The sequence below is a fragment of the Jaculus jaculus genome, chromosome 2 (genome assembly GCF_020740685.1).
Source record: "Jaculus jaculus isolate mJacJac1 chromosome 2, mJacJac1.mat.Y.cur, whole genome shotgun sequence".
NCBI classification, from domain to species: domain Eukaryota; kingdom Metazoa; phylum Chordata; class Mammalia; order Rodentia; family Dipodidae; genus Jaculus; species Jaculus jaculus.
Genome location: NC_059103.1, coordinates 136647826 through 136661334, shown reverse-complemented (window position 1 = coordinate 136661334; position 13509 = coordinate 136647826).

Genomic DNA, 13509 nt, shown 5'->3' with positions numbered 1-13509 from the left:
ATCCTCCTCTCCTTCCAGAAACGAAGGGCTTTTCCCCTCCAGGAGAACAGGATCTTCAGTTTCATGTGTTCCTTAAAAGTTTCTGTCTTAAACAAAATTATTGATTCTCCCTAGCGTTTTTGCCTCATGGTGCTACCACGACACGGCTGACATTTCCAAAGCCATGCATTTAGTGTCTCCCTGTACAGCCCACAGGTGTGTACAGTCATGCAACAGGCCATACACCATACTCAGGGAGCAGGTACAGGATGGCTGTATTTTCATTATCCTTTAGATTCTAACGTTTTATTATCTTATAGTTCTATTATATATTGTGACTTCCCTGCATATCTTATATTCTATAGACAAAATATTATGGTTGATATCATATATATGTATGTGTATATATATATGTATATGCATATATATATGTGTGTGTGTATGTATATATATATGTGTATATATATATATATATATATATATATATATATGTATTTCATGCCAAACCCACTGCCTTTTATTATGCCATAACAGCTTTACTTTATAATGCCACTAAAGTGATGGGATGATAGATGATATATTAGTAATGATCATTGCCTTTATTAAATGTGTATTATGAACCAGGTAGCTGGCTATATGATCTTATTTAATAACCCCAGGTACTCAATGACACTATTATTTTTGTCATTCTGGAATTGAGGAAACTGAGGCATAAAGAGATTGAGTTACTTTCTGAGACTAAAATATCTAATTTCAGAAATAGTATTTAATTCACTTGGCTTGAAAGCTAATGTACTACACTCCTAAACTATGCTCCACTTAATATTATTATTTTTAAAATTTTTATTTATTTATTTGAGCGCGACAGACACAGAGAGAAAGACAGATAGAGGGAGAGAGAGAGAGAGAGAGAGAATGGGCGCGCCAGGGCTTCCGGCCACTGCAAACGAACTCCAGACGCGTGCGCCCCCTTGTGCATCTGGCTAACGTGGGTCCTGGGGAACCGAGCCTTGAACCGGGGTCCTTAGGCTTCACAGGCAAGCGCTTAACTGCTAAGCCATCTCTCCAGCCCTATTATTATTTTTTTTAGGCTAAGTCTTGTGCTATATCCTGGGCTGGTCTCAAATTCATAGCAGTCCTCCTGTCTTAGCCTCTTTTTTTTTTTTTAAGGTAGTGTCTCGCTCTACCCCACACTGACCTGGAATTCACTATGTGGTCTCAGGGTGGCCTCAAACTCATGGAAATCCCCCTACCTGTGCCTCTTGAGAGCTGGTATTACAGGCATGTGCCACCAGGCCCTCTATGAACATAAGCCTTCGCAGCTTAGTCATGGAGTGTGTCCATTGATAGTCCCATAGTAGACACATTTGGAGCACTTGCTCATCAGGTAGTTTAACACCTCTTTCTCTGAGAATGGCTCCTGTCACAGAGGATAGCTGTAGGAACCCGTACTTGCTCTGCCTGGACTTGTTCCACTAGTCACGTTTGATTGGACCAGGATAGACGCCTAATCCCAACTGCTGCCTCCTGAAAATGGAAACAGGACCAGAGGGAAGGTACAAACTCCCATACCTGAAGTGTGAGCTAAGCCTGTAATTCTAATTTTACACTGTAGGCTGAGGTAAGAGGATTGCAGCCTGGACCACACAGGGAGTTCAAGGCCAGCTTCTGCTATGTAGTGAGAGCCTCTCTCAAAACCAAACCAAACCAAAAATCTGGGGTGGTTCTCAGGATCAGTGAGAGTAAAGTTGAGGGGGACTATACATAGGCCTGGTGACCTGGAAAGAGGAGGGGCCCTGGGTGTAAATGTTGGGTAAAGTGTTTTAGCTGGGGCAGGGCAAGTGTGTACACCAAAGCCCATAATTGGGTGTGTAGTCATGCACACAGTCACTTGAGGGCCACATTAGGGTGAGAAGAGTGTAAGGGGGGAGGGCAGGAGTGGAGGATAGTGAGGCAGAAATAACACTGCCTCTTTCCTGATGTGTCTCTTTCAGGCCTAGTAACATTCTCATCTTGAGCATAATTAGTCTCCATCTGACAGATTTCTTTGGATGTAAGATTAAGTAGGGTTTAATAACTTCCAACTGAAAAGCTTGCTACCTAAAAGACTTCTTAGTGTGTATACATTTCATGATCTTTACAACAATTAAAATTTCACAACATGAGGCTGGGGAGATGGCTTAGCAGTTAAGGCGCTTGCCTGCAAAGTCAAAGTACTTTGGTTTGATTCTTCAGGACCCACGTGAAGCCAGGTGCCCAAGGTGGCACATGCTTCTGGAGTTCGTTTACAGCGCCTGGAGGCTCTGGTATGCCCACTCTCTCTCTCTCTCTCTCTCTGTCTTTCTCACTCTGCCTCTTTCCTTCCCTCAAATAAATAATAAAAATAAAACATTAAAAAATCTTTTTAAAAAAACTTCAGAACATGAAAAACTGAGGGGAGTATCTAATGCAATAGAAGTTGAAGATCCAGAACCATATTAAGGGGCTGGGAGCATCTGCTGAGAAGCATGAGCACCTGAATGCAGCCCCCAGCACCCATGTAAAAAGCTAAGCATGGCTGCATGAGCCTGTAACCCCAGCCCTGAGAGGGGCAGAACAGGAAGATAGCTGGGACTCACTGGTCTAATGGAAGAATGACCAGCTCTGGGTTCAGTGAGAGAATCCATCTCAAGGAAATAAGGCTGCAAAGCAATGAGGTGTCAGACAATCTCCTCTGGTCTCTGCACATGTTCATATCTGTGAACATACATTTGCACACACATGCACATATGCCATACCAAGAAATAAAATAATAATCATAAGAACCAGATTAGGGGCTGGACAGATGCCTTAGCTGTTAAGGTGCTTGCCTGTGAAACCTAAGGACCCAGGTTCAATTCCCCAGTACCCACATAAGCCAGATGCACAAGGTGGCACATGCATCTAGAGTTTGTTTGCCATGGCTAGAGACCCTGGTATGCCCATTCTCTCACTTTCTGTCCGTGCTTCATTCTCTTTCTCTCTCAGATAAATAAAATATTTTTAAACAGATTAACAATCTCAAATGCTATACTGAAATCTACATGATAAAGCTCAGCAGAGCTAAGTATAAACATCTGCTCTTACATTTGTAAAAGTAATTGATCAGGTACAAAACCAGGGTGACCTAATTTAGCAGCAATGAAAAAGAAATCTGGTGTTTTGGTTAATCACATATTATTAAGAGGCAATATTTAAAGTGCAAGGGCCAAAAACCACAAATGAAGTCTCAATGACCCATTATGAATTGAAATTAAGAACTCTTTGGAAGACCTAAGAACCAATCAAAATTAAACTAGATATAATTCCAAAAGGTTTGGATTGGATTTATTTTATTTTATTTTTTTAAGTTTTTCTAGGTAGGGTTTCACTCTAGTCCAGGCTGACCTGGAATTCACTATGTAGTCTCAAACTCATGGTGATCCTCCTACCTCTGTCTCCCAAGTGCTGGGATTGGATTATATTTTACTAAGAAAAAACAAACTCAATAAATTGCAGTATATTGTATGAGCTGTAACTAAGGAGCCTGAAATATATAACTAAATGGGTTGATATTTAATAAAAATAGAAAAAACAGTCCTTAAGAAGTAATCTTCACCTGTTTGATATATTTTTAAATAGTAAAAGTTACATAAATTTTTTTATAACAAATTCAAAAATTTCAAAAATTATAAAAGGTATTTAGAGTAAAATCAAATCCTGCTTCCTAAAATACAGTTTCACTTCCTAAAAGCAATCTCTGTATAGATTGGTGGGTATATTTGCAGATTTTTTTGTGCTTATTCTTAAATTTATATACATGCATACTATGAGAGATTTTTAGAAGACAGAAATTAAGTTACAATACACCCGCATTTGTTTACAACTCAAATCATTCTCATTCTTTTTCTTTTTTTTTTCCTTTGGTTTTTCAAAGTAGGGTCTCACTCTAGTACAGGCTGACCTGGAACTCACTGTATAGTCTCAGGGTGGCCTCGAACTCATGGCAATCCCCCCACCTCTGCCTCCCGAGTGCTGGGATTAAAGGCGTGCACTACCACGCCTGGCTTTCATTCTCACTCTTTAAGTAAGTAGATCTCTGAAATCTAGGAGCTTATGTACCCTTTTCCATAGTGTATTTCTACTTTCAAAAATTAGGAGTAATGCAACAAAGTGCGTCCCTTTATAGATGTCCTCTGTTTGGCCTTTTGTTCAGAGCCCAGAATATTGACCCCATTGGACATTTGGAATCCTTCTAGGCCTGGTACTTCATAATCCTGGGAGGAGTGAATCATGGAGCCCTCATTTTGGAATGCAACCTATATGTTCCATACAGAATAATAAGCACAAGCCACACCTGTGAGTGCTCATGACAACGCTGTCCAGTCAGTTCTGCTCTGGTCTGATCGTCTTCCTGAGTCTGGGAACTCACTGAGGGTTCAACATTGGTAGCACAGGATGCTCACTTACTGCCATCTTTTCTTCTTCCATTCGATCTCTGTACTTACTCAAGGGTGGTGGGAGGCACTAAGTGGTGCGTCTCCATGTTTCTCTTTGCAGCTAGAGAGCTCCGGAGATCCAGCTCGCTCACCAAAGGCGCTGGAAGGAGCTTTCGATGACGAAATGACATTTAGGCTAAAACTGAGTTGTATTCAGAGGCTACTGTGTGTCTAAACCTCCTGAGGTGCTTCCTGCAATGGAGATTCTGCCTCCAATGGCCCGAGGTGGGGCACTGCTGCTTCCAGAGCACATTGTAGAGCTAGAGCAGACGGTCCTAACCTAAGCACATTAAAATTATGAGGAGGTCAGTTCCTCCCAAGTCTATTTAAATCCAATATATATATACACACATATATCAAAGTAAATCTAATTATCTACAACTGAGGCATAGGTCTCTAAAAATGTCCTTGTCATCAAAATATACTAGGTTTGAGAGGCCTGGATATGCCACAGTGGTTTTCAAATTGTCCCCAGTCAGAAGCAGTAACATCTCTGGGGAACTTGTTAGACATGCAAATTCTTAGGTCCCTTCCTGCTTGCCAATCAGAAACTCTGATTTGGGTGAAGACCGGAGGGCAATTTGAATAAGCTCTTCTGGGGATTCCGTTCCACATGAAAGTTTGGAAGCCTTCCATAAGTGGAGGAAGGCAGAGGGCTCTTGACAGAGCCTTCCTCTAAGATGTAGATCCAGGTTTCATCATCTATGGTCTCCTGTCAGTCATTCGTTCTGAAGTTGTTTCCATGGATATGTGGCTTTTAAAAGTAGAGGCCACTGATTCCTGTAGTCTAGCATGAATAGTGGCCTGTGTGTCACCTCCTAGTTGGTGTTGGACAGTGCTCATCTACTCATGTCATGTATATCAAACCTCATCATGTGACAGGACCGTGGTATGCTGGTGATATTACTGTGGAACATCTGTTCTGTGCCAAACACTTTTTTTGTTTGTTTGTTTGTTTTCAAGGTAGGGTCTTGCTCTAGCCAGGCTGACCTGGAATTTACTATGTAGTCTCAGGGTGGTCTTAAACTCAGTGATCCTCCTACCTCTGCCTCCCCAGTGTTGGGATTAAACACTGTATGCCACCACACCCAGCACAATTAGACGTGAGTACAACAACCCTGCAAGGTGTGCCCACCATTGCTTTATAAGAGAGTCACTAACCTGGTCAGTCATGACCACACTGTGAGACTCTTGCAAGCCTCTGTGTTTACTCTTTGATGTCTCATTTTGTGAAACTGGAAATACATTTGTAATTTCAGCAGGTGCAAAATTCTCCTTTCAGTTCCTCTGAGAGAAAGAGAGATGGTTTCAATCTTTAACTTATGCAAAGTGATGTTCTTTGGGCATGAGGAAGACTCTTAGGACCACACAGCAGGTGCTTGGAGAGTAGAGATGTCAGGTAAAGTTACATTTCACTTCGTAAAAAATAACACAGTTCTAAAAACTGTTAAGTATGCCCCAAATATTGCACGAGACATACACTAAAATATATTTGTTGTTTACTTACATCGATGCTGATTGAGGCTGATTGTTCTGACTCAGGGGGAACAGGCTGCATTTTCCTTGCTGCTAGTGAAGCTCATGCATCAGGAGGTACAGGCAGGCCTTGAATGGAAGCGGTAGAGAGGCTATCCTACTAGACTTCAGTAGCTGAGGTAATCTGACGCTGACGTTACATAATCCTACCTCAAAAAACCCTGAGAACTCTGACAACATGAGCCAAAACAAACTTTCTCTCTTGTTAAATGGAAAGCACTATGCCATAAGTTATTGCTTACTATTACATTTAATTCTTACACATTACTATTTTTTCCAGTGGTGGGAGAGGACCTAGAGAGATGGCTCAGTGGTTAAAGGCACTTGCTTACAAATGAGGTGTGAAGGCCCAGAACATCTTGATTGGTACCAGGCAGGGTCTCACCTATGGCAGTGTCAACACTCTGGGCTCATAGTTTGGGCTATGCTGAGTGATGCAGGACGTAGAGCAGCAGACCCGGCTTTCAGGTTAGTTGCCAGTAACATTCCCTGAGCTGTAAAAACCCAACATCATCTCCAGTTTTGCCAAATGCCCTCAAGGGGTAAGTTACCCCTGGTTGAGAATCACTGGTGGGGAGATCCTGTCATACAACTCATATTTGGAAGGAATCTTTTGCAAATGATCTGCAGAGTTTTTGCATAACCTTTTCTGGTAGCCTGGCTGACTCAGGGTGCTCGCTGAGCTCTTAGGGTTCAGAGTGAACAATGTGAGGGCCTCACAGTCAATTGTTAGGGTTGCCAAGTTAAAGCATGAATGAAGACATTAAGCTTGCTTAAGAGGACAGGTATTCCCTGCCTTGTTCTGTCTGGTCTTGAACTGGACTCACATGATCCTTCTGCTTCCACCTCCTGAGTAGCTAGAATAACAAGAGTGTGACATTATGCTGGGCTGACCTCTGTTCAGTGGTTAAGGTGCTTGCCTTCAAAGCCTAAGGACCTGGATTTAATTCTCCAGTACCCGCATAAAGCCAGATGTCCAAAGTGGCACATGTGTCTGGAGTTTGTTTGCAGAGCCTAGAGGTCCTAGCATGCCCATTCTCTACTTCTTTTGCTCTCTCTCTCTTAAATAAATTAAGAAAGAAAGAAAATATTAAAAAAAAAAAAGAATGGATTTTAACATGGTTCTCAGGCTGTCCTGCTGTAGACAGAGACAGAGCCCTGGCCCAGCTGGGTCCCACTTCTCCAGGATTGCTACTCTTTTTCCTTCTTTCTTTCTTTTCAGATGAAACTCATGCAACATAAAAACCAACCATTTTAATGTGTACATTTCAGTGGCATTTATTACATTAAAATATTGTGCTACAATCACAACTATTCAGTTCCAAAATATTCTGTCACCTGCAATGGTTAATCTTTGTTAACAACTTGACAGTATTTAGAAGTCCCCAGGACATATACTTCTGGCATGCCTATGCGGGTGTTTCCAGAGAGATTTTTATTTAAATTTATTTCTCCACTCTTAATTAAACTTTTTTTTTTTTAGGGCTGGAGAGATGGCTTAGCGGTTAAGCGCTTGCCTGTGAAGCCTAAGGACCCCAGTAGGAGGCTCTATTCCCCAGGACCCACGTTAACCAGACGCACAAGGGGGCGCACGCGTCTGGAGTTCGTTTGCAGTGGCTGGAGGCCCTGGCGTGCCCATTCCCTCTCTATCTATCTCTTTCTCTCCCTCTCTCTCTGTCACTTTCAAATAAATAAATAAAAATGAACAAAAACTAATTAAAAAATTTTTTATTTACTTATGAGAAAGAGAGAGAGAGAGGGAGAGAGGAAGAGAGGGTGAGATAGATGTACAGTGAGAGACAATAGGCACACCACAGCCTCTAGCCACTGCAAATGTACATTGGGAGCGTGCACCATCTTATGCATCTGGCTTTACATAGATACTATGGAAATAAATCTGGGTCCTTTGGCTTTCCCAGTTTGGTAATTTAAATAGATGGCCCTCAATATATTCAGTGTTTTATTAGCTTGTAGTTTGGATCTGCAACCACCTGCATGGAGGAGGTGTCACTGGATGGATCTTAAGGTGTGGTGGTGGGTTTGAAATTCCAATCTAAAGATACGCAAACTGTTTAGTTCCCACCTGAAATTCCTGAAGTGTGCTATGTGGCTTTTGGCTTGTGGCCTCTCTCTCTCTGCTTGGACCTGTGAAAGCAGGCCAGCTTGTTCTGCCATTATAGAACTTTGCCTGGATCTGTAAGCTTCAATAAATATCCTTTCTTCCATAACTGTGCTTGGTTTGGAAGTTCATCTCAGTGGGCCTGAGGCTCTCTGCTCCAGAAATTGGTAGCAGAATGTGGGGTGAAATGAATCTGACCATGTGGATTTTGGTCTTTTGGAACTTTTGTCTTGGAGTAACAGGTGTGGACTTAGTGCTTGCAACTGAAGATACCTTCTGGAGTGGTAAGCCAAGTCTTAAGAACTATTCTTGTGAGAGTTTGAAAATGATAAATACTAAGAGAATTGAACTTAGAGGCATGGCTTCTGAACTTTCTTGTTTTTTAATTTGTTTTTATTGATTTTTATTTATTTGAGAGTGACAGACAAAGAGGGAGGGAGAGAGAGAGAGAGAGAGAGAGAGGGAGAGAAAGAGGGAGAGAGGGAGAGGATGGGCACACCAAGGCCTCCAGCCACTGCAAAGGAACTCCAGATGCATGTGCCACCTTGTGCATCTGGCTTACATGAGTCCTGGGGAATTGAGCCTTGAACTGGGGTCCTTAGGCTTCACAAGCAAGTACTTAACCACTAAGCCATCTCTCCAGCCCGGCTTCTGAACTTTCTAAGAGGAAGGAAAGACTGCAGAGGATTTTGTTGGAACTGGGCTACTGGCATAAGGGCTGGCTGTGTTCTGCTGCCCAGTGAGTTTGATCAAGGTTCAATTTGTAATGGATTGAGGTGCTTGGATAAAGGTATTGGATTGAGAAATTTAAGATTTTAAATTGAAAAAACTCAAGCAAGTTAAAATTACAGGTACTAAGACTAGTTTTAGGTTACTGAATCTGCTATTGTCTATACATTACCAATCTTAAAGAAGATGGCCCAACTGTTTAATGATTACATTAAAACAATGGAGAGGGTGTCTGAGAAAAGACTATGATAGATATGCAAACTCTTTTGGGAAGAGTGGAGAAGACTGGAGAATGAGCCTGTTCTTCAAAGTCATGATTTATTTTGTCCCTGAATTAAGAATATAGCTGTGTCCTACACACCTGGTATTAGTTTTGAATGCATGAACAATACATGGAGTAGTCATGAAATGCATGTGGTTTCAGGAGCCACTGCTGAGATGTGGCATATAGGCAGGGCATGATGACCCTCATGAATAGGCTGGAAGAGCCTTTTTTTTTTTTTTTTATTTTTCTTTTCGAGGTAGGGTCTCACTCTAGCCCAGGCTGACCTGGAATTCACTATGGAGTCTCAGGGTGGCCTCGAACTCATGGCAATCCTCCTACCTCTACCTCCCAAGTGCTGGGATTAAAGGTGTGCACCACCACGCCCAGCTTGGAAGAGCCTTTTGAAGATGGGCTGTGGTTTACATGGAGACCCAAATATGTTTTGGATGTAACAGGACTGTGCAAGGGTTACCATGGAGAGCACTGTTGGCCTGGGATGGAAGTTTTCCCTGGCTACTCTGCCCAGCTGGAGGGGTGGAACTGGAACCTCTGGAGACTGTCAGTTTCTGGTTGTGTTGGACCTGAATGGCAGACATTTAATGTTTGCTTAATGGTGGTTGAATTTGCATTGTTCTAGTCTCTACTTGCTATGCCTTATACCAGTTGAAAATGCTTACTCTGTGCCTTTATATGTTGAAAGTATTTAGTTTGATTTTAAGGACTCATATCTAAAAGACAATCTTAAATCTCAGAAGAGACTTGGGACTTTGGAACTATCTTAAGTTGGTCAAGACTGTGGGGACCTTTGAAACTGGACTGAATACAATTTACAATGTGTAATGGTTTTGAATGTATTGGGGAGAGAATGTGGAAGTTTGAATACATGTCCCCCATTTTTTCAGTATTTTATTAGTTTGTAGTTTGGATCTATATCTACCTGGCTTGAGGAGGTGTCACTAGGCAGAGCTTAAGGTGTGGTGGTGAGTTTGAAATTCCAATCTAAAGATATGTAAACTACCTAGCTCCACCTGAAATTCCTGGAGTGTGCTGTGTGGCTTTTGGCTTGTGGCCTCTCTCTCTATGTTTGGACCTGTGCAAGCAGGCCAGCTTCTTCTGCCATTATGGAACTTTCCCTGGGTCTGTCAGTTGGAATAACTATCCCTTCCTCCATAATGGTGCCTGGTTTGGAAGTTCATCCCAGAGGACCTGAGGCTGTCTACTACAACAGGTAAACCCCTTAACTTCTAAGCCACCTCTCCAGCCCATCCAGAGAGATTTATCTGAGACAAGAAGACCCATTCTGGATGTGGGCAGCATCATTCTGTGGTCTGAGATCCCAGATCAAATAAGAAGGGAAAAAGAATAAAGCCAGCTGAGTACCAGTATTGATCTCTCTGCTTCCTGGTCAGGTACAACATGACCAGCCACCTAATTCTCCAGCTATCAAAACTTCCCCACTATGATTGACTGAATCCTCTTAAACCATGAGCCAAATAAACCCTTCCTTCCTTAAGTTGCTTTTGTCAGATATATTGTCACAGCAATAAAACAGTAGCTAATACATCATCCTAAATGGCAATCTCATACTCAAAGCTGTTATTACCATTCCCTACAAATAAGCTCTAGCAAGAACTAATCTGCATTATTAGAGAGAAGTTGGTTTCCTCTAGAGCAGACATCCCACTATTGTACCTGTTCAGTCATTTGGCTTGGCTGGCCAAACTTAAGGCTTCCAGGGTCAATTTTTATCACTGCTGATGACTTCTGTCTCCCATGGGCTGCATGCAATGCAACTATTTCCAGTTTTTAGTAGGCTTGTCTACAGGGAGGAGGTTTTCATCTCAGCCCCAGCTTTATTTTTCAGTTCCTTGCTGCCCATTCACATGAAGCCTTCAGCAATAGCGTCTTAGCATCTGTTTCTGGTGGAAAACCAAAGGCCTTGGCAATAGCCTGTAATGTTTTGGAGGCAACAGGAACATCCCTGGCCAACAACTCACTGAAAGGTATCCCATCCCTGGCACTGAAAATTTTCTAGTAACAATCTATGGCTTCTGGATGTGCCAGTATCCAAAAAAGTAGGTTTTCATATGTCTTATTAAGAATATCTTGAGCCGGGCGTGGTGGCACACGCCTTTAATCCTAGCACTCGGGAGGCAGAGGTAGGAGGATCACCGAGTGTTCGAGGCCACCCTGAGACTACATAGTGAATTCCAGGTCAGCCTGAGCCAGAGTGAGACCCTACTTCGAAAAACAAAACAAAACAAAACAAAACAAAAAAAGAATATCTTGAATTTTGATTGACCCTCCCCCTGCCCTTATTTTACTCAATCTCTTTCCCTGGCCTCATTTATGCCGGTCAACTCCCTGTAATCTGTTCTACTTACATATGTACCATACCATCCCCTTAAGTCTTTCCTTCTTCTCCCTCCCTTATAGCCTTTTTCTAGCTTACTGGCCTCTGCTATTAATTTTTAGTTCCAGCTCATACACAAGTGTGCACATTTGTATCTAGGATCCACATATGAAAGAGAACATGTGATGTTTGAATTTCTGGGCCTGGGTTACCCTCTTGATATAATCCTTCCCAGATCCATCCATTTCCCTGCAAATTTCATTTTTCTTTATGGCCAAATAGAATTCCATTGTGTAAATGTACCACATCTTTTTTATCCATTCATCTATTGAATAGCTAGGCTGGTTCCATTTCCTAGCTTTTGTGAATAGAGCAGCAATGAACATGGTTATGCAAGTATTGCTAAGGTAGGGAGAAAAGTCATTAGCATATATGCCTAGGAGTGCTATAGCTGGATCATATGATAAATCTGTTTTTAGCTGTCTCAAGACCCTCCACACTGATTTCCACAATGGTTGTACCATACTACATTCCCACCAACAGTGTAGAAGGATTCCACTTTTTCCTCATCCTTGCCCACATTATTGGCATTGCCTATGCTAATATGTTGAAGGGTTTCCCTATTTTTCCTCTAGCAGTTTCAGAGTTTTACGTATGATATTAAGGTTCCTGATCCATTTGGACTTGATTCTTGTGCATGGAGAAAGACAAGGATCTATTATCATCCTTCTACATATAGATATCCAGTTTTCCTAGCACCACTTGTTAAAGAGGCTGTCTTTTCTCCCATGAATATTTTTGACATTTTTTCCAAAAATCAGATAGCTGTAGCTGCCTGGATTAACATCTGGATTCTCTATTCTGTTCCATTGATTTATGTGTCTGTCTTTGTGCAGGTACCATGCTGTTTTCATTATTATGGCTTTGTAATATAGGTAAAAATAAGGTATGGTGATAACACCAGCCTTACTTTTGTTGCTCAAAATTGGTTTAGATATTCGAGGTTTCTTTGGGCTCCAAATGAATTTTAGGATTTTTTTTTTCTATTACCACAAAGAATGCCATTGGAATTTTAATGGGGATTGCATTAGATGTGTAGATTGCTTTTGGTAAGAATGATGTTTTTTTTTTTTTTTTTCACAATATTGATTCTCCCAATCCAAGAACAAGGGATGTCTTTTGATTTCCTAGTGTCTTCTGCAATTTCTTGCTTGAGTGTTTTAATGTTCTCGTTGTAGAGATCCTTCACTTCCTTGGTTGGGTTTATTCCAAAGTACTTTATTATTATTATTTTTTTTTGAGACAATTGTGAATGGGAGAGATTCCCTGCTTTCATGCTCTGCATGTTTGTTGTTAGTATATAGGAAAGATACTGATTTCTGTGTGTTTATTTTGTATCCTGCATGTTGCTGCAAGTGTTTATCAGCTCTAACAGTTTGCTGGTAGAGTCTTTAGGGTCCTTCATGTATAGAATCATATCATCTGCAATTAATGATAACTTGTTCTCTTCCTTTCCAATTAATAGCCCTTTTGTGAGTGCCTCATGCTTAATTGCTATACCTAAGACTTCCAGTACTATATTAATAAAAGTGGAGACAGTGGACACCCTTGTCTTGCTCCTGAATTTAGTGGAAAAGCTTCAAGTTTTCCCCTAATTAGTATTATGTTGGTTGTAGGTAAATAACTAGCTTTTATTATGTTGAGATTCCTTCTATTCCCAGTTTCTATAAGACTTTTACCATGAAGGGATGTTGGATTTTGTCCAATGCCTTTTCTGCATCTATTGAGAGGATAGTGTGATTTTTGTCCTTCAGTCCATTTATATAGTGTATTACATTTATCAATTTGCATATGTTGAACCATCCCTGTATCTCTGGGATAAAGCCTGCTTGGTTGGCATGAATGATCTTTCTGATATATTCTTATATTCTGTTTGCCAATATTTTGTTGAGAATTTTTGCATCTATGTTCATGAGGGAGTTTGGTTTGTAATTTTCTTTTTCTTTTTCTTTTTTTTTTTTTTTGCCTGTTT